At 46.4% G+C, this 25,122-nt stretch overlaps 1 protein-coding gene across 1 annotated transcript in view; it reads right to left on the bottom strand.

Moving 5' to 3' along the window:
* Positions 1–25,122, bottom strand: part of LOC126085046 (optic atrophy 3 protein-like) — a 48,573-nt gene that overhangs the window by 13,520 nt on the left and 9,931 nt on the right. The gene's annotated exons all lie outside the window — the stretch shown is intronic.

The following is a 25,122-nucleotide window of genomic DNA, read 5'->3' as shown; positions in this document are numbered from 1 at the left end:
CCATCAACGGATGAATGGATAAACAAAATCTGGTACACACATGCAATGGACTCCTACTCAGCCATAAAGAGCAACGCAGGCCTGATGCTTGCCACAACACGAAGGAACCTTGAAAACATCATGCTGAGCAAAACAAGTCAGTCACAAAAGGACAAATACTGTATGATCTCACTTATATGGAATAAGCAAAGACACAGAAACCAAAGACTATTAGTGGTTAGCTGGGGTGGGAGGGCGGGGGGAAGGGGAGTTACTGCTTAGGGGTAGTGAGGTTATGTTAATGGTGGCGGAAGGATTGGAAAAGGGTAGCGAGAATGATTGCACAGCTCAAAGAATGTAATCAATGTCACTGAATTGTACATGTAGAAATTGTTGAATTGGCTGATGTTTTGCTGTGTATATTTTCACCACAGTAAAAGAAATTTAAAGAAGTGAGAAGATAAGCCACAGTCTGGGAGAAAATATTTGCAAATCATACCTCTGATAAAGAATTTGTATCCAGAATATATAAAGAGCTTTTAAAGCTCAACAATAAGAAAATAAACTACCCAATTACCCTGGGCATTCCATCAAAATAGACATTTCACCAAAGAGGATATATAAATGGTAAATAAGCACATGAAAAGATGCTCAACATATTAGCTATTAGAGAAATGCAAATTAAAAGCACAATAAGTTAGTGTTTCACACCCACTAGAATGATTACAGTAATCAAAAATAACAGACGATACCAAGTGGTTAAGAGGTTACAGAGAGTAATGGAAACTCTCATATATTGTTGACATGAATGTAACTTTGGCAGTGTGTGGAGGAGGGCTGCCCTGCCCACCTGTTCACCTGCCTGGCTCTCTTTTAAAAGCCACAAAAAACCAAACCCGTTGCTGTCGAGTTGATTTCAGCTCCTAGTGACCTTATCGGACTGAGTAGGACTGCCCCATAGCCTTTCCAAGGAACAGCTGGTGGATTCCAGCTGCTGACCTTCATGGTTAGCAGCTGAGCTCTTAATCACTGCGCGACCAGGGTTCTGTTATAGGGGCAGGAAATAAACTTGGGTTCCTTTGGCATCATTAATTACACATTTTTAGCTCCTTGGTTACAGCAAAGGAGCCCTGGCAGTGCAGTGGTTAAGTGCCGGGCTGCTAATCACAAGGTCAGTGGTTTGAACCCACCAGCCGCTCTGAGGACCAAAGGTGTGGCAGTCTGCTTCTGAAAAGATCATTGTTGTTGTTAGGTGCCGTCGAGTCGGTTCCAACTCATAGCGACCCCATGCACAACAGAACGAAACGCTGCCTGGTCTTCCGCCATCCTCACAATTGTTGTTATGCTTGAGCCCATTGTTGCAGCCACTGTGTCAATCCACCTCATTGAGGGTCTTCCTCTTTTCCGCTGACCCTGTGCTCTGCCAAGCATGATGTCCTTCTCCCGGGACTGATCCCTCCTGACAACATGTCCAAAGTATGTAAGATGCAGTCTCGCCATCCTTGCTTCTAAGGAGCATTCTGGCTGTACTTCTTCCAAGACAGATTTATTCATTCTTCTGGCAGTCCATGGTATATTCAATATTCTTCGCCAACACCACAATTCAAAGGCGTCAACTCTTCTTCGGTCTTCCTTATTCATTGTCCAGCTTTCACGTGCATAGGATGCGATTGAAAATACCATGGCTTGGGTCAGGCACACCTTAGTCTTCAGGGTGACATCTTTGCTCTTCAACCTCTTTAAAGAGGTCCTTTGTGGCAGATTTACCAAATGCAATGCGTCTTTTGATTTCTTGACTGCTGCTTCACGGCTGTTGATTGTGGATCCAAGTAAAATGAAATCCTTGGCAACTTCAATCTTTTCTCTGTTTATCACGATGTTGCTCGTTGGTCCAGTCGTGAGGATTTTTATCTTCATTAGTGAGTGCTTCAAGTCCTCTTCACTTTCAGCAAGCAAGGTTGTGTCATCTGCATAACGCAGGTTGTTAATCAGTCTTCCTCCAATCCTGATGCCCCGTTCTTCTTCATATAGTCCAGCTTCTCAGATTATTTGCTCAGCATACAGATTGAATAGGTATGATGAAAGAATACGACTCTGACGCACATCTTTCCTGACATTAAACCAATCAGTATCCCCTTGTTCTGTCCGAACAACTGCCTCTTGATCTATGTAAAGGTTCCTCATGAGCACAATTAAGTGTTCTGGAATTCCCATTCTTCGCAGTGTTACCCACAATTTGTTATGATCCACACAGTCGAGTGCCTTTGCGTAGTCAATAAAACACAGGTAAACATCCTTCTGGTATTCTCTGCTGTCAGCCAGGATCCATCTGACATCAGCAATGATATCCCTGGTTCCACGTCCTCTTCTGAAACCAGCCTGAATTTCTGGCAGTTCCCTGTCGATATACTGCTGCAGCAGTTTTTGAATGATCTTCAGCAAAATTTTGCTTGCGTGTGATATTAATGATATTGTTCTACAATTTCCACATTCGGTGGAATTGTGGAAATGGATCACCTTTCTTGGGAATAGGCATAAATATGGATCTCTTCCAGTCAGGTGGCCAGGAAGCTGTCTTCCATATTTCTTAGCATAGACGAGTGAGCACCTCCAGCGCTACATCCATTTGTTGAAACATTTCAATTGATATTCCATCAATTCCTGGAGCCTTGTTTTTCACCAATGCCTTCAAAGCAGCTTGGACTTCTTCCTTCAGTACCATCGGTTCCTGATCATATGCTATCTCTTGAAATGGTTGAATATTGACTAATTCTTTTTGGTATAATGACTCTTGTGTATTTCTTCCATTTTCTCTTGATTCTTCCTGCATCATTTAATATTTTCCCCGTAGAATCCTTCACTGTTGCAACTCGAGGCTTGAATTTTTTCTTCAGTTCTTTCAGCTTGAGAAACACCAAGTGTGTTCTTCCCTTTTGGTTTTCCATCTCCAGCTCTTTGCACATGTCATTATAATACTTTACTTTGTCTTCTCGAGCCGCCTTTTGAAATCTTCTGTTCAGTTCTTTTACTTCATTGATTCTTCCTTTTGCTTTAGCTGCTCGATGTTCGAGAGCAAGTTTCAGAGTCTCCTCTGACATCCATCTTGGTCTTTTCTTTCTTTCCTGTCTTTGCAATGACCTCTTGCTTTCTTCATGTATCATGTCCTTGATGTCATTCCACAACTGATCTGGTCTTCGGTCACTAGTGTTCAATGCATCAAATCTATTCTTCGGATGGTCTCTAAATTCAGGTGGGATATACTCAAGGTCATATGTTGGCTCTCGTGGTCTGATTTTCTTCAGTTTAAGCTTGAACTTGCATATAAGCAATTGATGGTCTGTTCCATAGTCAGCCCCTGGCCTTGTTCTGACTGATGATATTGAGCTTTTCCATCACCTCTTTCCAAAGATGTAGTCAATTTGATTCCTGTGTGTTCCATCTGGCGAAGTCCATGTGTATAGTCACCGTTTACGTTGGTGAAAGAAGGTATTTGCAATGAAGAAGTCGTTGGTCTTGCAAAATTCTATCATTCGATCTCCGGAATTGTTTCTATCACCAAGGCCATATTTTCCAACTACTGATCCTTCTTCTTTGTTTCCAACTTTCACATTCCAATCACCGGTAATTATCAATGCATCTTGATTGCATGTTCGATCAATTTTGGACTGCAGCAGCTGAAACCCTACGGGGCAGTTCTACTCTGTCTTATAGGGTCGCTGTAAGTCGGTATTAACTTGACAGCAATGGATTTTGGTTACGGCATTGATGCCCCAAACTATAGACTTTCCAAGGTTCCTAACTATAGCCTTGGCCTCCAGTGAGCTACCTGCTATCCTTTCAATATATTCTTTGTTTGCTTCTGTTGGCCCAAGACAGTTTCTCTTTCTGGTGAGGCAGTCTTCACCAATGATGGCAAAATGTAATATTTACTGAGGATTTACTCTGTGCCATGAGTCGGAATTGACTGAACAGCAATGAATTTTTTGGTTTTTAGAGGCATCTTCCTAGCAGGAGTCCTGGTGGTGCAATGGTTAAGTGCTCGGCTGCTAACCAAAGGTTGGTGGTTCAAACCCTCTGAGTTGCTCCAAGGGAGAAAGACCTGGTGATCTGGTCCTGTAAAGATTACAGCCTAGAAAGCCCTATGAGGCGGTTCTACTCTGTCACATGGGGTCACTACGAGTTGGAATCAACTCGACGGCACACAACAACAACAGGCACCTTCCTAAGTGTTTTGCCTGAATAACTGAATTCATTCTCATCATACCTATGAGGGAGGTTCTGTTTTCAGGCACAAAAGTACAGTGACTGGCTCAACTTCACCCAACCAGTAATGAGCAAAATGTGGTACATCCATACAATGGAAATATTATTCAACCATTAATAAGGAATGAAATTCTAACCATGGCCTCATCTACCCTGAGACCAGAAGAACTAGATGGTGCCCGGCTACCGCTACCTTCTGTTCTAATCAGAGCCACAATATAGATGGACCTTGATAGAATGGAAGAAAAATGTGGAACAGAACCTCAAATTTCTAAAAAACAAACAAACAAAACCAGACCTACTGGATTGTTGAGACTATTGATTTCCCTGAGATAGTCTTCCAACTTTGAACTGAAACAAACCCGTGAGGTCACCTTGTAGCTAAATAAGAAACTGGCTCAAAAAATAAAATCACCTGTAAGTACTTTGCTCCTTAAAAAAATCACTTATATGAGACCAAACAGTCAATAATTACTTTAAAACAAAGATGAGAACGTAAGGGAACAGGGAAACTAGATTAATGGAAACGGAACAACCAGCATGGAAATAAGAATGTTCACATCTTGTGACGAATGTAACCAATATCACTGATCATCTTGTGTAGGAACTGCTGAATGGGGAACTAAACTGCTGTGTAAAATTTCACCAAAAACACAGTAAAATATATTTTAAAAAAAGGAATGAAGCTCTGACATGCACTACAATATGGAGGGCCCTCAAAAACATGATGCTGAGTGAAAGAAGCCAGACGCAAAAAGTCACGTATTGCACGGTTCCATTTATACGAAGTGTCTACAACAGGTAAATCCATAGAGACAACCTGTAGATAAGTGGTTGCCAGGGGCTGAGCGGAGAAAAGAATGGGGAGTGACTTCTTAATGGGTATGATGGTTAAGGCTGTGTGTCGACTTGGCTAGGCCGTGATTCTCAGTAGTCTGGCAGTTATGATGTAGTCTGGCAGCAATGTAACAACGTAATCACCTCTGTAATGAGATCTGATATAATGTAATCAAATCCATGAAGAGATCTGCTACGAGCGGCCAATCAGTTGAAAGGGATTTTTCTTGGGGGTGTGGCCTGCATCCAATATATATGGACTTTCTGGCAAAGCTCGCCGGTTTTTGCTCACTCTGGATCCTGCGTCTGGCTCATCACCTGACCTCTGGTTCTTGGGCCTTGAACTAGCAGCTTACCTGCTGATCCTGGGATTCACCAGCCCCCGCAGCTACGTGAGTCAGGGGAAGCCTCCAGCCTGGCCCACGGACTTGATACTTTCTAGCCTCTACAACTTCGTGAGTCGTTTCCTTGATATGAGTCTCTCTCTCTCTCTCTTTCTCTCCCTCCCTATGCTTCATTGGCTTTGCTTCTCTAGAGAACCCGGCCTAAGACAATGGGAATGGGATTTTATTTTGGGGTGATGACATTGTTCTGGAATTAGACAGAGGTGGTGGTTGCACAGCATTGTGACTGTACTACATGCCACCGAATTGCCCACTTTAAAATGGTTAAAAAATTTTAAACAAATAAAATGGCTAATTTTATGTGAATTTTACCTCAATTAAAAAAAAAAAAAAAGACTGGGACGCCACACACAAGACTGTGAATGGCCCCACCGTGAAATCGGGGTGGGGGCCTGTGAAGTCAGGACAGGCTGGCCTTGCTCTTTCCCATAACCGGCAGTGACGCCCGCCTCACCAGCCAGCCAGGCACCTCAGCCACAGCTCCTGCTCTCCCTGGCTGCACCCACGGCAGGAAGCCAAAGAGAAAACAAGGGTTTTTGCAGAGGGATTATCCAGCTGTTATGCACCATGCAGAAACCCTGGTGGTGTAGTGGTTAAGAGCTACGGCTGCTAATCAAAAGGTCAGCAGTTCAAAACCACCAGGTGCTCCTTGGAAATCCTACAGGGCAGTTCTACTCTGTCCTATATGGTCAGTATGAGTTGGAATCGACTTGATGGCAATGTGCTTATGGGCCATGCACCCTAGAATTTGTGACCTGCGGTGAGAGACAGCAGATCAGTGGTTGCCTGGGGAAGAACAGTGGGGAGGGATTCCAAACAGGCCTGAGGAGACTTTGGGGGGGGTGTTATGGGTTGAGTTGTGTCCCCCAAAAAGATATGTTGAAGCCCTAACCCCCAGTACCTGTGCACGTGATCTTGTTTGGAAATAGGGTCTTTGAAGGTGTTACCAGTTGAGTTTACATGAGGTCATACTGGAGTGAGGTGGGTCCTAACCCAATATGAGTGGTGTCCTTATAAAAGAGGAGAAGAGACACAGAGGGAGAGACAGACAGAGGGACATGGCCATATGACAATGGAGGCAGAGACTGGAGCTAGAGATCTACAAGCCAAGGAACGCCAAGGATTGCCAGGAACCACCAGAAACTAGGAAGAGGTGAGGAAGGACCTTCCCCATCAAAGAGCCTGCCCACACTTTGATTTTAGACTTCCGGCCTCTAGAACTGAGAGGACAGATAAATCCCTGTTGTTTTAAACCACCCGATTGTGGTGCTTTGTTGGGGCGACCCCAGGACACTAACAGGAGTTGAGGTATGCTCACCATCTTCCCTGTGGTGAGTGTGTCATGGGCATGTACATATGTCACCACATCCCACCACACACTCTATATGTGTGCAGGGCATTGTATATCACTGATACCTCAATAGGAGGCCCTGGGTGGTACAAACGGTTAACACGCTCTTCTGTTAACCCAAAAGATGGAGGCTCAAGTTCACCCAGATGTGCCTCAGAAAAAGGTATCTTAAGTCATCTAGAAACCCTGGTGGTGTAGTGGTTAAGTGCTACGGCTGCTTACCAAGAGGTTCAAATCCACCAGGTGCTCCTTGGAAACTCTATGGAGCAGTTCTACTCTGTCCTGTAGGGTTGCTATGAGTCGGAATCGACTTGATGGCAGTGGGTTTGGTTTTGGGGTTTTTAAGTCATCTAGTGCTGATATAACAGAAATACCACAAGTGGATGGCTTTTAACAAAGAGAAGTTTATTCTCTCACCACCTAGTAAGTTATAGGCCCAAATTCAGGGAGTCCGTTCCAGGGGAAAGCTTTCTCTCTTTGTTGGCTCTGGAGGAAGGTCCTTCTAGTTAGTCTTCCCTTGGTCTGGGAGCATCTCAGTGCAGGAACCTCAGGTCCAAAGGATGCGCTCTGCTCCTGGCACTGCTTTCTTGGTGGTATGAGGTCCCCATGTCTCTCTGCTTGCTTCTCTCTTTTATATCTCAAAAGAGATTGGCTTAAGACACTATCTAATCCTCTAGACCTCATCAATATAACTGCCACTAATTATCATAGTGATAGGATTTAAAACTCATAGGGAAATCACGTCAGAAGATAAAATGGCAGACAACCACACAATCATACAAGGGAATCATGACCTAGCCAAGCTGACAGATATTTTTGGGGAACACAATTCAATCCATGACAAAAGGCCTACTTTCTTTCTACTTCTGAAAGATCAGCCGTTGAAAACCCTGTGGACTCCCCACCACAGTTCTACTCTGACACACGTGGGGTTGCCAGGAGTTGGGATCGACTCAACAGCAACTGGTTTTTTGGGTCTTTTAGACCTCAATAAAGCTGCTTAAAAAAAAAGAAAAAATATGAGGCAAGGCAGGATAAGCACCCACCTAGAAACAAAGAGAAAAAAGGACCCAGAGTGTGTGAAAGGAGAATGGACCCAGGCTGGGTGAGGTGGGGCTGGGAACCGCTGCTTTGCATTATAAACCCAAACCAAACCAAATGCCTTGCTGTCAAGTTGATTCTATCTCATAGCAACCGCGTAGGACAGAGTGGAACTGTCCCATAGGGTTTCCAAGGCTGTAATCGTTAGGGAAGCAGATTGTCACATCTTCCTCCTGGGAAGCAGCTGGTGGGTTCGAACCTGGGCTTTGAACCGGTTTGATCCTGTTCGAATCCCTGCTGAGAATCTGCACTTCTAACAACTTCCCAGGCTATGCTCATGCCGCTGGTGAGGGACCAGTTCTGAGAGCCACTAGCAGAGCAGTGGTTCTCAAAATTTATTACACATAAGAATCACCTGGGGGTCTCGTTAAACTGTAAATTCTGATTCAGTATATCTGGGGTGGAAAGGCAAATTCTCAGGACGCATTCGAAGCCCTGGTCCAGCTGAATCTTTGGTTAGCAGCTGGGAGCTGAGCCACTTAACCAGGGCTCCTTGATTTGCATTACAAGCCTCATCAAAGGATTTCATTCTTCAAACTGAGAATCAAAATAAACATTAATTATACACACACACACAGACACAACACTGGTGGAAGCCTGAGCATTATTATCTTGGGTCCTCACCCCCTCACCTGATTTGTCACCAGGTCTCATATGTCCCAGCCCTGTCCCCAGCTCCCTAGCCCATTCCAGCCTCCCTCTCCCACCAGGATCCTGCCCCCACACCTCCCTGTCACACTGCTGCTTTCCACGAAGCATCCCCAGTCCACACTCCACCCCGAGAACTAATCATTCACAAAATAAAAGTGGACTGAAGCCCAGGCTCTCTCCTGCATCAGGCCCCACAGTAGCCTCTGACTGCTCTCAGGAGGAAGCCTGGACTCCTTAAAATGGCTGCAAGAGCCCATGGGATCCACTCCATTGCTATGTTTCCGGCAGTTTCCAGCTGAACCTCACTCGGTGCTCAGACCCTTTGCCTTCTCTTCCCTCTGGGCCTTTGCACATGCTGTTATGTCTGCCTGCAACGCTTGCTCCCCACTCATCCTGAATTTTCACACTCAGGATGCCTCCTTTTCCAGGAAGTCCTCCCTGACCACCCAGGCTGACTTTGTCTCCCCCTATATGAACCCCACAGTCCCCTAGGCTTCTCCATCCCAGCCCCAATGATTTTGGGTTGTCACCCTCTGGGGATGGTTGTTTCTCCCTCCAGTGGACTGGGAGTCTCAAAGAAGGCAGGGCTGGGGCTGGCTTGGTCACTGCAGTGTCCCCTACACCACCCAGCACAGGACCAGGCACAGAATAAGTTGTCAGGTAATATCTGCTTGCTTGCCATGAACAAATGAATAACCCACTGACTAATTACAAAAGGAGAAAAGACACTTTTACAGAAGAAAGACCTGGTTGTTATCGCCAAAACCAAGCAATCAAACAAAGCACCACTGTCTTCGTTTCCTAGGACTGCTGAAACAAAATAACACAACCTAGATGCTTGGTACAATAGAAGGGCAGCGAAAAAGAGGAAGACCCTCGATGAGATGGACTGACGCAGTAGCTGCAACCATGGGCTCGAGCATAACAACGATCACGAGGATGGCGCAGGGCCGGGCAGTGTTTCGTTCTGTTGTGCATGGGGTCGCTATGAGTCGGAACTGACTCGACGGCACCTAACAACAACAGATGGCTTTGAGGAATAGGAACTTATTCTCTGGAGGCCAGAAGTCTAAATTCAGGGTGTTAACACCATGCTCTGTCTACTCTAGGGAAAGATCCTTGTCTCTTCCAGCTTCCAGTAGACCAGATGTTTCTTGGCATTCCTTGGCTTTTAAATGTATCTTCACATAGTGTTTTCTCCCGTGGGACCCCCCTCTGTGTCGGTTCTCCCCTTTTATAAGACATCACTCCAACTCCAGTATGACCTGGTTAACTTTCTTCAAAAAAAGTTACATTTCCAAAGAAAGATCCTGTTTCCAAACAAGACCACATTCACTGGTACAGGGGCTAGGACTTCCTGAGGACACAATTCAATCTGGTAACGGGACAAATTGACATCGTGTGTCTCAGGATGGAACTGTCATGGGAAAAACATCACTGACAGTTTTCTTGCTGAAGGTGTTTAATCTGAATCCAATCATGGAGGACAAATTGGAGAAGTCCAGAATGTGGGTCCATGGACAGTACAAATGAGTTAGAATTTTTCAAGAAGCCAAAGTCATAAAAATAAAGAACACACACAAACACACGTGCACGCCTGCGTAAGAGTAGAAAACCAAAAAACCAGACCAGTTGCATCAAGTCGACTCCGATTCATGAGAATCCCACGTGTGTCAGAGTAGAACTGTGCTCCACGGGGTTTTCAGTGCCTGATTTTTCTAACTGTTTGCACCACTCAGGGACTCTGCTTAAGAGCAGGGATAGCAGGGGTTCAAGGTGCCCTGGTGGCACAATGGTTAAGCACTCAGCTGCTAACCTCCAGGCTGGTGGTTCGAACTTAACCCATTCGTTTCATGGGAGAAAGACCTGGCGATCTGCTTCCATAAGGACTGCAGCCTAGAAAACGCTATCGGACAGTTCTACTCTGCAAACATGGGATTGACACAAGTCAGAACTGACTCAACTGCAACTAGTTTGTTTTTTTTTTAATCAGATTTCAATAGTCAAAGAAGACACAATTCACCAGCTTTCTTCTGTGCGCTCGTTGGGGTCTCAGGCTATTTTCCAGTGGTTGATGGGAGGGAAATGTAAACTTATCTAAAATAAAAACAATAATGATTACCCTCTGTTCCAGGTACTGTGCAAACTCCTTCATACTCATTGTTGCTGTTGTGGCTAGGTGCCGTCATGTCAGTTCCGACTTACAGTGACCCTAGGTACAACAGAATGAAACACTGTCCGGTCCCGCACCACCCTCACAATCATTGCTATGTTTGAGCCCATTGTTGCAGCCACTGTGTCAATCCATCTTGTTGATGGTCTTCCTCTTTTTCACCGACCCTCTACTCTACCAAGCATGATGTCTTTTTTTCAGGGACTTGTCATTCCTGATAACACGTCCAACGTAAGTGAGACAAAGTCTCACTGTCTTAGTCATCTAGTGCTGCCATAACAGAAATACCACACGTGGATAGATTTAACAAAGAAGTTTATTCTCTCACAGTCTAGTAGGTTACAAGTCCAAATCCAGGGCGTTGGCTCCAGGGGAAGGCTTTCTCTCTCTGTCAGCTCTGGAGGAAAGTCCTTGTCCTCAATCTTCCCCTGGTTGAGGAGCTTGTCAGGTGCAGGGACCCCAGGCCCAGAGGACGCGCTCTGCTCCTGGTGCTGCTTTCTGGCTGGTATGAGGTCCCCAACTCTGTGCTTGCTTCCCCTTCCTTTAATTTCTCATGAGAGATAAAAGGCCACACCCCAGGGAAAACTCCCTTTACCTTGGATCAGGGAGGTGGCCTGAGTAAGGGTGGTGTTACAATCCCATCCTAATTCTCTCAACATAAAATTACAATAACAAAATGGAGGACAGCCACACAATACTGGGGATCATGGCCTAACCAAGTTGATACACACATTTCTGGGGGGACATAATCCATGACGCTCGCCATCCTTGCTTCTAAAAAATATTCTGGCTGTACTTCTTCCAAGACAGATTTATTTGTTCTTCTGGCAATCCATGGTATATTCAATATTCTTCACCAACACCATAATTTAAAGGCATCAATTCTTCTTCAGTCTTCCTTATTCGCTGTCCAACTTTCTCAATGCCTATGAGGTGACTGAAAATACAATGGCTTGGGTCAGGCACACCTTAGTCCTTAAAGCAACATCTTTGCTTTTTAACACTTTAAAGAGGTCTTTTGCAGCAGATTTGCCCAATGCAATACGTCATCTGATTTCTTGACTGCTGCTTCCGTGGGCGTAGATTGTGGATCCAGGTAAAATGAAATCCTTGACAACTTCAATATTTCCTCTGTTTATCATGATGTTGCTTATTGGTCCAGTTGTGAGGACTTTTGTTTCTTTAAGTTGAGGTGTAATCCATAGCTTAAGTGCTTCAAGTCCACTTTGCTTTCGGCAAGGAAGGTTGTATCATCTGCATATCAAAGGTTGTTAATGAGTCTTCCTCCAATCCTGATGCTGTGTTGTTGTTTACACAGTCTAGCTTCTTGGATTATCTGCTCAGCATACAGATTGAACAAGTATGGTGAAAGGATACAACCCTGACACACCTTTCCTGATTTTAAACCACACATTATTCCCTTGTTTTGTTTGAACAACTTCCTCTTGGTCTATGTACAGGTTCCTCGTGAGCACAATTAATTGTTCTGGAATTCCTGTTCTTTGCAATGTTATCCATAATTTGTTATGATCCACACAGTCAAATGCCTTTGCATAGTCAATAAAACACAGGTAAACACCTTTCTGGTATTCTCTGCTTTCAGCCAAAATCCATCTAACATCAGCAATGATACCCTGGTTCCACGTCCTCTTCTCAATCTGTCTTGAATTTCTGGCAGTTCCCTGTCGATGTACTATTGCAACCAGTTTTGAATTTCCTTCAGCAAAGTTTTACTTGTGTGTGATATTAAGTGATATTGTTGAATAATTTTCACATTCTATTGGATCACCTTTCTTTGGAATGGGCATGTATATGTATCTCTTCCAGTGAGTTGGCCAGGTAGCTGTCTTCCAAATTTCTTGGCATCCATTTGTTGAAACATCTCAGTTGGTATTCTGTCAACTTCTGCAGTCTTGTTTTTCATCAATGCTTTCAGTGCAGCTTGGACTTCTTCCTGCAGTACCATCGGTTCTCAATCATTTGCTACCTCCCGAAATGGTTGGAAGTTGACCGATTTTTTTTGGTACAGTGACTCTATGTGTTCCTTCCATTTTCTTTTGATGCCTCCTGCAGCGTTCAGTATTTTGCCCATAGAATCCTTCAATATTGCAACTTGAGGCCTGAATTTTTTCTTCAGTTCTTTCAGCTCGAGAAGTGCTGAGCATATTCTTCCCTTCTGGTTTTCTAACTCCAGTTCTTTGCACATTTCATTATAATACTTTATTTTTTCTTCCTTGAGCCACCCACTGAAATCTTCTGTTCAGCTCTTTTACTTCATCATTCCTTCTGTTCACTTTAGCTACTATAAGTTCAAGAGCAACTTTCAGAGTCTTTTCTGACATCCCCTTTGGTCTTTTCTTTCTTTATGTATGATGTCCTGAATGTCACCTCACAACTCATCTGGTCTTCGGTCATTAGTGTTCACTGTGTCACATCTATTCTTTAGATGGTCTCTATATTTAGGTGGGATATATTCAAGGTTGTGCTTTCTCTCTCCTGGACTTGTTTTAATTTTCTTCAGCTTCAACTTGAACTTGCATATGAGCAACTGATGGTCTGTTCCACAGTTGGCCCTTGGCGTTGTTCTGACTGATGATATTGAGCTGCTCCATCGTCTCTTTCAACAGATATAGTCGATTTGATTCTTGCGTATTCCATCCGGTTAGGTCTATTAATGTTGTTCAAAAAAAGGTACTTCCAATGACTCAGTCGTTGGTCTTGCAAAATTCCATTATGCAATCTCCTGGGTCTTTTCTATCACCAAGACCATATTTTCCAACTTCTTTCTTCTTTGCTTCGGACTTTTGGATTCCATTACCATTCTGTTATACTCATTAGCTCTTTCTATCTTTGTTATAAGGAGCTCTGGTGGCCCGGGAGTTTAGCTCTAGGTTGCTATGCTAAATGAAATGTTGCTGGTTTGAACCCACCCAGGCGTTCTATGGGAATAAGACCTGGTGATCTGCTCCCATAAAGGTTACCCTGTGGGGCAGTTCTACCCTGTCACACAGGGTCGCTATGAGTCAAAATCTCATGATAACAACAGCAGCGATTCATTTTCATTGTAGTCATTTTCTGAAGATAAGACACTGTATTTGTAGCAACAAAAGGTAACTTGGTAACAAGAGAAGTTAGCTTAGGTTTGAAGGGAGGTACTTAATACATAGTAGATGCAGGCCGCAGCCCAGAACAGCTCCTGATGGAAGGCCAACTCCTCATCTTCACAGGTAAGGGGCCCCTCTGCTCTCCCCACCCCTAACCAGGCCCAGGCTTCCCCCTCACCCCCTCTCTCCCCCCTGCAGCTCTCTTCCTCCTGCTGTCCCCATTTGTGCATGATGGCTCCATCCCTCCAAAGGTGAGCATGGGTGGGCATGGAGGTGTGACCCCTCTTGGGTGGCTGTGCAGCAGGGGTGGAGGCTGGAATAGCATCTCCAGGGAAGTCTGAGAGGGAAACAGCAAGTATCAGCCAGTTCAAGGGAGACACTGAATGGGTGGAGCTGGGGGCCCCAGATGGAGCTGGGGGCCCCAGATGGAGCTGGGGGCTCTGGGTGGAGCTGGGCACCCCAACTCTCACAGAAGCATGGGCCACCTGCACTGGAGGAAAGCCAGCTCTGCAGAGGCCCCGTGTGTCCACAGGTAAAGATCGGTGGGATCAAGCTCACAGGAAGACTCTATGAGTGGGAGTCCCAGAGGCGACAGGACTAGAGATCATGCAAGCCTAAAACAGAGAGCACAAGGCAGACTGTCCTAGGACAGAGCTGAAGTTGGGGGGATGCCACCCGTACTTCTGTTAAACTCCAGGAGATGAATAACATAAGGACAGCTGGCGCTTGGGGCTGGGGGCTCAATCCTGGGCTGCAGCGTCCTCTGTGGCAGAGGGTCCCGGACCCCCTCTCCTGGGGAGATAGTGCTGTGCTAGGAAAGAAGAGGACAGAGGTGTGAAGGGAAAGAAGAGGACCCCAGACCCCAGCAGTTGGGGTGAGCTGCTCTTGGGCTACCTTCAGAGCCCAGAGAGGGAGGGCATGGGGCCGTCTTCCACTGTAGGGAGCAGAGCCTCCACCTCCAGGCTTTTGCTCAGCTGAAGTTCCATCCTCAGGTGGAATTTGGCCCCATCTCCCACCCCGCGGGGCTCTGGGGCAGCCTCCCTGAGGATTCCTCACCTTAGGCCCTCGTGCTAAATGTGGGTGCTAGGGACACGGAGCAGAATTGGAGCATCTTCTGGGCCCTGAGAAAGAAGGGGAGCATTTGTCTGAGTCAAGATTCCAGTCCCTACATTAGGCACAGCTGTAAATTTTCTATGAAAATTCACTTACTCCAACCCCTCTTGACACCAGTTGCCTGACAACCAGTTTCAATCTGCGAGACGCTCACAGGAGGCAGAAAATTCTATTTTAGAGATGAGAAAAATGATGAGGCTCAGAGTGGTAAAGTCAGTTGCCTGAGGCCACCCAGCAGGAGCAGGAGGAACAGGGAAACCGTGACCTGGCTGACTCCAGGGCATCACTGCCTATGTTTTTCTAAGCAAATTCCTAACATGTCGTGGCATTAGTTTAAGTTCGACCAGGAGCCCAAGGACCAGGTATGTGTGCAGTGAGGGGTTGAGCCAAAAAGAAACCTTGCAGTGAGTTGATTCCAATTCATAACGACCCCGTAAGCCAGAGTAGAACTGACCCATAGGGTTTCCAAGGCTGTAATCTTTATAGAAGCAGACTGCCACATCTTGCTCCTGAGAGCGACTGGTGGGTTTGAACCACTGACCTTTCAGTCAGCAGCTGAGCACTTAACCACTATGCCATCTGGACTCCTTGAGGGGTTGAGCAGATGTTATAAAAACAGAAAAGGCCAAAAGTGATCTCCTTTCTTTTTTTAACTGAGGTGAAATTCATAGACCATACGATTAACTACTTGAGAGGCACAATTCAGGGGGGCATTCGTCGTATTCATCAAGTTGTGTGAACACCACCTCTCTCTAGTCTTCTGCTTTCTGAGGTGAGGGAGTGAGGGATGAAAGGAGTAGGGAGTTAACCAAAAACCGAAGCTAACAAATTGATCATGAGTCAGCTGCAATGTGCCCAATCCAAATCCCAGAACTCCTGGGGTGGGAGGAAGATGACACTATGATTCTGTTATTTCACGATTCTGTTATTTCACTAAATGGTGACCTCAGGGAATAGTTTCAACTCAAGGGATTAAAGAGTATCTCAGGGCGATAGTCTCAGGGAGTCCTCTGGTCCCAAAGGGTCCAGTAAGCCTGCACATTTTAAGAATTTGAGTCCTGTTCTGTGTTTTTCTCCTGCTCTACTGGGGTCCGTCTATGTGGCCATGATCAGAACAGTTGGTAGTGGTAGATGGGCACCATCTAGTTCTTCTGGTCTCAGGGTAAATGAAGCCTTGCTTGTGTAGGCTATTAGCCCTATAAACTACTGTAGTTTTGTAGCTGGGTGGAAACCCCATGTTCTGCTTGGCACAACTCATCTCAGACTGAAGTGGGAGAGTAGAAAGGTATCTTTATTGCATTGTGCAAGGAAAGGAAACAGTCGGGGCTGCCGCCGCCAAGACTGCTCAGCGAGGGCCAGGAGGAAGATTATTTTTACGGAGTTTACAAGTAGGAAGTTCACACAAGTTGTATCAGCAACGTTCTTAATCATATTAGGCAGGTGTGATGGATTTTACATATTACTTCATGCATCAAGTTTTCCGCAAATGGTGGTTACACTCCACCCAGAGACAGGGAAGTTACTATGTATGAGGTCTAAAAGGTTATCCTGAATGTCAACATAGAGCTGAAACCTGTTTCCACCAATTTCCTCTAGTTTTGGGGCAGCAGTTGACGGGAACCAGGATTTTAATGTAAAGCTGCAGAGCGTGCTAAGCAAGCCGCTGAAGGCGATGGAATTTTCCACAGCCTGGGGACCTCTGTCTTATTTTCTTCTGTCAGACTGTCCTTCTTTCTCTTTCGCTCCTGACAAGTAGAGACCAATAGTTGTTTCTTAGACCACTCTCATTCTTCAATCTGCTGGAGGTTGAGCATCCCTTTACACAGCCACTTTTTAGTTACCGTTGGGTTGACTCCGGCTCAGAGCGAGCCCGTGTGTGTCAGAGTAGAACTGTGTTCCATAGGGTTGTCAGTGGCTGATTTTCCAGAAGTAGATCACCAGGCCTTTCTCCTGAGGCACCTCTGGGTGGACTCGAGCCTCCACCCTTTTGACTAGCAGCCAAGAGAGGTAACCATTTGCACCACCCAAGAAGGCCCAACAACCACTAGCTATTTGCATAAAAAAATTTGCATGCCTTTGTTTTAACTGGGCACACATGGGTGAGCGGTCAGTAACCCTGCCCGTGAGGTCTGGGGCCCACTGAGGGTCTGGGGTCTCAGTCAGTCAGATTAGCAAAGCCCCTCACCACCCCTTATCCCTCCATGCACCCCAGGAAGAAGGTGCTGAGAGAAGAGGCAGCCAGGGAAAAGTGGACAGAGGAGAAATGGACATCAGGACAAGGCTGTGAAAAAGATGAATGGATGCAGGCCAATGCAAATCAAAACCACAATAACAGGGGCAGGTGGAAGGGAGAAAGGGGGAAATATTGCTTCAGGGGTATTGAGACTGTCGAGTGATGAAAAAGTTTGGGAACAATGGTAATAGTTGAACAGCATGGTGAATGTAATTAATGTCACTGAACTGTGCATGGAAAAAAAAAAAGGATGAAATGGTAAATGTTTTATTATATATGTTTTTACTACCAAAAAAAACCACAGTGAGATCCTACTTCACACCCACTAGGATGGCAACAATAAAGAAGTCAGACGATAACAAGTGTTGCTGAGGTTGTGAAGAAATTGGAACCCTCGTACAGTGCTGGTGGGATTGTAAAATTGTGCAGCTGCTGTGGAGAACATTCTGGTGGTCCCTCAAAATGCTAAACACAGAATGACCATATGACCCACCAATTCCGCACATACCCAAGAGAAATGAACGCATACGTCCACACAAAGACTTGTCCATGGATGTTCACAGAAGCACTGTTCACAATAGTCACAGGCATACACAACCCAAGTGTCCAACAACAGATGACTGGATAAACAAAATGTGGTCCATCAATGCAATGAACTACTAAAAAAACTACTCAGCCATAAAAAGGGATAAAGTACTAATAAGTGCTACAACACGGGTGAACCTTGAAATCATGCTGAGTCAAACAGGCCAGATGAGAAAGATCACACCTTGTATGATTCTGTTGAGACGAAATTTCCAGAACAGGCAAATCCATAGGCTAGAAAGTAGATTAGAGGTTTCCAGGGCCTTGGGGTACGGGAGTCACTGCTTATTGGGTTCCAGGTTTCTTTGTGAGGTAATGTTCTAAAATCGACTGTGCTGATGGTTGTACAGCCCTGTGAATGTAGTGAAACCCATTGAACTGGAAACTGAACGGGTGACTTGCGTGGTATGTGAACTGTAGCTCAGTAAAGCTATTTTTAACAAAAAGATGAAGGGATGAGCCGACTCCCCCGGAGAACTGCAGCGGCCACAGGCTGAGCTGTCTCTGGCCCCCAGGTGAGGTGTTGGTGGTCGGATATGGGAGGTGGTACCCCGAATGGCTGCTGCCGAGCCCTCTCCCCCTTCCACTGCCCCACATGGAAGAGCTGCCAAACCTAGCAGACAGCCTTTGTCATTCCCACGGACCCCAAGAAGATAGTTTGAAGACTGCTGGACAGGCATTATAGCTAGGGCCTGGCCCGGCCCCCTGCTCCGTGGGAGCCCACGGAGGCCCTTCCTTCTCTCCCTCCTTCCTGGGAGCTCTGCCCTCCATGGAGGGACCTGTTGGCTACTAAACAGGGGTCGGGGTCGGGTACAGTCAGTGATGGCCCGTCCCTCACCCCCACCCTGTCTATGCAGATCACTCTGAGCTGGGTCCCAGCCTCCCCCTGTGTGACCTTGGACAAGTGTCCTGCCCTCTCCTGACCCAGTCTACCTGTCACCAGGTGAGGGATGTGCTAAGGAACTCCTGACCCAGAGGGAGGTGCAGCTATCAGGGTCCCCTCCTACAAACCCACAGTGACTTTGGGGGAGAGGAGGGGGCAGCCCCTCTGTGTTTTCCCTTCTCTGAGCCTCTCCCCGCCAAGCCCCAGACCCCATATGTGTGTGATGGAAGTCCCCTGGATGCCGCACAAGAAACCTGGACTCTGTATGTCCTGGAGGAGTCAGGGCGGGGAGGGGAGCAAAGAATAGAGGCTTATCTCCTGGCTGTTGGAAGTCATGAAGAAAAACCAAACCAGCTGCCATAGCGTGGACTCTGACTCATGGCAACGCCATGTGTGTTAGAATAGAACTGTGCTCCATAGGGTTTTATTTTGTTTTTTTAATTCGGTGAAAATATGCACACCAAAACATTCGCCAACATGACAGCTTCCATATTTACTATTCAGTGACGTTGTCCATACGGTCTCTAATTTTTCTGAAGTAGATTGCCAGGCCTTTCTTTGGAGGGGGACTCGAACTTCCAACCTTTTGGTTAGCAGCCAAGCGTTGATACCACCTGGGACTGTTGGAAGTTATGAGCAGGCGGAAACTGAGGGTCACCCCGATGGGCCAGCACAAAAGCACCTGCTGCCCCTTCAGGGGGTAACACAGAGGGGTATCCGAGGTCAGATGATGCCCTACCCCTGAACTTGGACTGGTCATGATGGAACCTTCATTCTCTGCATGTTGGGCTCCCTCCTCTCTGTACTACAGAATAAAACAAAAAGTGAGGCTACATTTCTGTTAACAGTGGTGGAACGACTTTGGAAAAGGATAATGGTGATGGTGGCACAACTTGCAGAAAGTACCCAATGTCACTGAATTGTACAGGCAATCGAATCGGCAAATGCTTTGTTATATAGATTTTTACCAAGAAAAAAAATGATAAAAAAAAAAAACCACAGATATGTGAGAATCCACCTGCAAGGCTGTCCTTGGCAGAATAAGCAGGCTGAGAAAGGGCAGACATTAGGGTCAGTTTCTGATGAAAAGCAAATCCCGTTACGAACAGGCTGGAAATCTGGGACTTTCTTCTTTATCCTTTCCCTGGGCCCTTCCGAGATCTCAGGTGGAATCAGCTCTGCTGGGATCAGCATCCCTCCCTGGATCCCTTCACCCCACCCACACCCACCCGCACTGTTGCCCACAGCTACCCGCACTGCCCACGTTGTCACTCACGCCTGCCCACACTTAACCACACTGTCGTCCACACCCGCTCACACCCACCCACACCTGTCCACACTGTCGTCCACAGCTGTCCACACCCACCCACACCCGCCCATACCACTGCTCTGAATTAAATGATCTGGAACAAACACCACCAGCAAAGCAAACCAGCAGAAGACCCCTGCACGGCTCCCTAGGGCTCTCAGGGCCCCTGAGTGTGGCATTCAAGGTGCCCTACACACCAGGACTCCCCAGCCTCGGCCTACCTGGAAAGCGGAGGGAGTAGGTGTAGCAGCCTGGGAACCTGTCTGCCTTCGTGGAGGATAACGACCAGGAGCATCCCAAAGCTGATTCCCGTGAGTTGGAGGTCAGACATACTTCCAACCTCCCATCTTTTTTTTTTTTTAATTTTTATTGTGCTTTAAGTGAAAGTTTACAAATCAAGTCAGTCTCTCATATAAAAATTTATATACACCTTGCTGTATACTCCTTGAGACAGCACACTCCTTTCCTCCACTCTCTATTTTCATGTCCATTCAGCCAGTTTCTGGCCCCCTCTGCCCTCTCCTCTCCCCTCCAGACAGGAGATGCCCACGTAGTCTCATGTGTCTGCTTGATCAAGAAGCTCACTCCTCACCAGTATCATTTTCTATCCCATAGTTCAGTCCAATCCCTGTCTGAAGAGTTGGCTTTGGGAATGGTTCCTGTCTTGGGGTAACAGAAGGTCTGGGGACCATGACCTCCAGGGTCCTTCTAGTCTCAGTCAGACCATTAAGTCTGGTCTTTTTACGAGAATTTCAACCTCCCATCTTTTTACCAATTCTGACACCAGCCGTCCCTCCCATGGCACTCTCTACTTCTCTACTGGGTTAGCTAATGCACTGCAGTGGCCACACAGACCTCAGAGGCCATACTTACAATTAAGTGGTTTATTAAGGAAGTAACAGGGTACAACTCAGGATCAGGAAGCATGTAGGCGAAGTCTTGATTCTTCAGTGCAGGACAGCTCTCTCAGCCATGCAAGTCTTCTCTCAGCCCCTAAGGACAGGCCTCCTCTTGGCCCTGCCATCTGTCACCACTGATTCTGCCACTGGGCCCCTTCCAGGCCTGTCACTACCAACTCCGTCACTGGGCCCCTTCTGGGCCTCTCACTGTCTTCAGTGTTAACGACCCTCAACCTGTATTACAGCTCTTTCAGGAGATCCCTTGCCTCCTCTCCCTACTTCTTGTTGCTTTTCTTCCAGCTTTCTGTCTGAAAAACCTCTGTGGGGTTGGCTGCGTATATACACAAACTCCTAGTCAATTTCAAGGCGTGGCTCTCCCTGCAAGGCCACAAACCGACTAATCCTCTTTAGGTAAGTCACAGACACTTCATTTGCATAGTAGGATACAGACACTTCATTTGCACAGTCTACTGACCAATCCCTGCAAGGTGCATACCAACCACTGGGCAGGCTGCCACCCAGGACCAGACCAAAGTATGAAACCACAAGTTATTTACAGCTTACCTAGGAAATATCAATCAACCTGGACAAGAGGAACAAACCCTCTGGGGTAGAAAACTAGGGCAAACTTTACTCCTCAGGGCTTAGGGGAAAAACCCCTCAAGCTGTTTTTCCAAAGAGCCCAGGCAAGAGGCCACATAAAGAAACTCACTTCAGCACACGGCCCCTCACCTGCCTGACTCCAGCCACTCCAACCAGTCCCTGGACAGGCTCCCTACAGCTGCCAAGTATTTGCACACGAGGCACACTCTGCCCGGCATGCCCTCCCTTCCTCCCTCTGACTGGGGGGCCAGCCGAAACGCCTCTGGGAAGCAGCGCATCAATAGGCTCTCACGTGGCCCAGTGTGATGCCCTCCTGTCCGTCATTCCACGCTGGCTATTTTAAAAGGCGGACAGAGAACACTGTGTCTAGGAGATCCCCAATGGGGTGGGTTAGTTTGTGTGCCCCAAAAAGATATGTTCAAGTCCTAACCTCCGGTACCTGTGAACGTGACCTTGTTTGGAAATAGGGCCTTTGCAAATGTAATTCAAAAAACAACCTGTTGCTGTTGAGGCGATTCTGACTCATTTTGACCCCATATGACAGAGTAGAACTGCCCCACAGGGTTTCCAAGGCTGTGATCTTGAGAGAAGCAGACTGCCACATCTTTCTCCCGTGGAGCGACTGGTGGGTTCAAACCCTTTGGTTAGCAAATGAGTGCTTAAGCACTGCACCACCAGGGCTCCTTACAGATGTAATTCGTTAATATGAAATCAGACTAGAGTGGGGTGGGTCCTGATCCAATATGAGTGGTATCCCTAGAAGAGATACAGAGAAAAAGAGAGAGAGAAACATGAGATTGGAAGGATGCTGCCACAAGCCAAGGACACCTGGGGCCACCAGAAGCTGAAGTCAACAAAGTGGCATCTTCCATTACAGACTTCACAGGGAGCGGGGCCTTGCTTGACCCCTTGATTTCAGACTTCTGGTCTCCAGAACGGTGAGACAATACATTTCTGTTGTCTTAAGATACCCACTTTGTGGTACTTTGTTATGTCCACCCTAGAAAATGGATACACCCACTTGGCACACATTTATTTATCTACCAGGATATTTAAAGAGCCCTGGAGGTGCAGTGGGTAAGCATTTGGCTGTTAATCAAAAGGTCAGTGGTTTGAACCCACCAGCCACTCCTCAGGAGAAAGACATGGCACTTCTGCTTCCGTCAAGATTACAGCCTTGCCTCAAATTCTCATGAAAAGACCAGACTTAATGGTCTGACTGAGACTGGAAGGGCCCCAGAGGTCATGGTCTCCAGACCTTCTATTAGCCCAAGGCAGGAACCACTCCTGAAGCCAACTCTTCAGACAGGGATTGGACTGGACTATGGGATAGAAAATCATACTGGTGAGGAGTGAGCTTCTTGGCTCAAGTAGACACTTGAGACTATGTGGACAGCACCTGTCTGGAGGGGAGACGAGAGGGCAGGGGGGTCAGAAGCTGGCTGAATGGACATGGAAATAGAGAGTGGAAAGAAGGAGTGTGCTGTCTCATTGGGGGGAGAGCAGCTGGGAGTATGTACCAAGGTGTATATAAATTTTTGTATGTGAGGCTGATTTGATACATAAACTTTCACTTAAGACACAATAAAAATTAAAAAAAAAAAAAAAGATTACAGCCTTGGATACTCTATGGGGCAGTTCTACTCTGTCCTATAGGGTCACTGTGAATCGGAATCAGCTGGCCAGCAACGTGACCAAGATATATACATTTCTTTTTTTCCTCTCTCTCTCCACACACACACACATTTAGGACATGAAACACAACTAAAAGTTAACGATGATCATCTCTGGGTTGTGAAATTACAGATGATTTTTTTCTTTCCATTTTATGCTTTTCAGTGTTTGCCAAGTTTTCTGTGGTGAGGCTGCTATGCTGTGAAATATGAAGAAATGAATGTTTGAGACACAAAGAAATGACTGAGATGGAATCTCTTCCCATCACTGAAATCTTCTCCAACCCCTGGTGCTCAGGACAAAGTCCACACCCTCCTCTCCACGGCCCCAGGCCCTGCGTGACCTGGTCATCTGCCTCCTCCCCATTCCTGTGCCACTATGCTGCGCACTCTACGTGCCAGAGATGGGGCGTTTTTCCACTTCTTTGCAAGTACCCTTCTCACTCTTATCTCTGGGCCTTTGCACATGCTATTGCCTCTGCCTCAAACACCTTTCCCCCTCTCTGCACGTCTTAGTTTCCTATGTTCTATAACAGAAATATCACGAGTGGGTGGCTTTAATCGACAGAACCTTATTTTCTCACAGTTCAGGAGGCTGGGTTGTTGTCAGGTGCTGTCAAGTTGCTTCCGACTCATAGCGACCCCACATACAAGAGAATGAAACCCTGCCCGGTCCTGCACCATCGTCACAATTGTTGTTATATCTGAGCCCACTGTTGCAGCCACCGTGTCAATCCATCTCATCAAAGGTGTTCCCCATTTTCACTGACCCTGTACTTTACCAAGCATGATGTCCTTCTCCAGGGACTGATCCCTCCTGATAACATGTCCAAAGTATGTGAGACCATTCTGGCTGAACTTCTTCCAAGACAGGTCTGTTCGTTCTTCTGTCAGTCCGTGGTATATTCTATGTTCTTCGCCAACACCGTAATTCAAAGGCATCAATTCTTCTTCGGTCTTCCTTATTCATTGTCCAGCTTTCACATGCATATGAGGTGACTGACAACACCATGGCTTGAGTCAGGCTCACCTTAGTCCTCGAGGTGACATCTTTGCTTTGTAATGCTTTAAAGAAGTCTTCTGCAGCAGATTTGCCCAATGCAATAAGTCATTCAATTTTGTGACAGCAACTTCCTTGGGTGTTGATTGTGGATCCAAAGTAAAATGAAATCCTTGACAAGTTCAGTATTTCCTCCATTTACCATGACATTGCTTATTAGTCCAGCTGGGAGGGTTTTTGTTTCCTTTAGGAGGCTAGAAGTGCAAATTCAGAGTGCTAGCTCTAGGGGAAGCCTCTCTTTCTGTCTATCCTGGGAGAAGGTCTTTGTCTCTTTTTAGCTTCTATTCCTGGGTTCCTTAGCAATCACATGGTGCGTATCTTCCCCTCTGTTTGTACTTGCTTGCTGAATCTGCTCTTTTATATCTCAAAAGAGATTGATTTAAGAAACACCCTATGCTAATACTGCCTCATTAATGTAACAAAGAACACCCATTCCCAAATGGGATTATAACCACAGTTACAAAAAAAATACATTGCATTGAATCCATTCTGAATCATAGCAACCCTATAGGACAGAGTAGAACCACCCCCTAGGGTTTCCAAGGAGTGGCTGGTGGATTCGAACTGCTGACCTTTTGGTTAGCAGCCGAGCTCTTAACCACTGTGCCACTGGGGCTCCATCACAGGTATAGGGGTTAGGATTTACAACACATATTTCTTGGGGGATACAATTCAATCCATAACACTGTACCTGGCTCATCCTAAAGATCTCAGTTGGACTCACCTCCTCCAGAAAGCTCTCCTTGAATGCCCTCTGGGTTCCCCCAGCCCCTGCACCCCCTGTCCCAGCTCACTCTCTCTCTGGAGCACTGCCTGTTTGCTGCAGTCAGTGTGACAAGTGGGGAGGAAGCTCCAATTCCTCCTGACTTTCTGGCCCTGAACCAAGACTCGATGTCTCTGT

This window comes from Elephas maximus, chromosome 11 (assembly GCF_024166365.1).
Source record: "Elephas maximus indicus isolate mEleMax1 chromosome 11, mEleMax1 primary haplotype, whole genome shotgun sequence".
Lineage (NCBI taxonomy): Eukaryota > Metazoa > Chordata > Mammalia > Proboscidea > Elephantidae > Elephas > Elephas maximus.
This window is presented reverse-complemented; position numbering and strand designations above follow the sequence as displayed.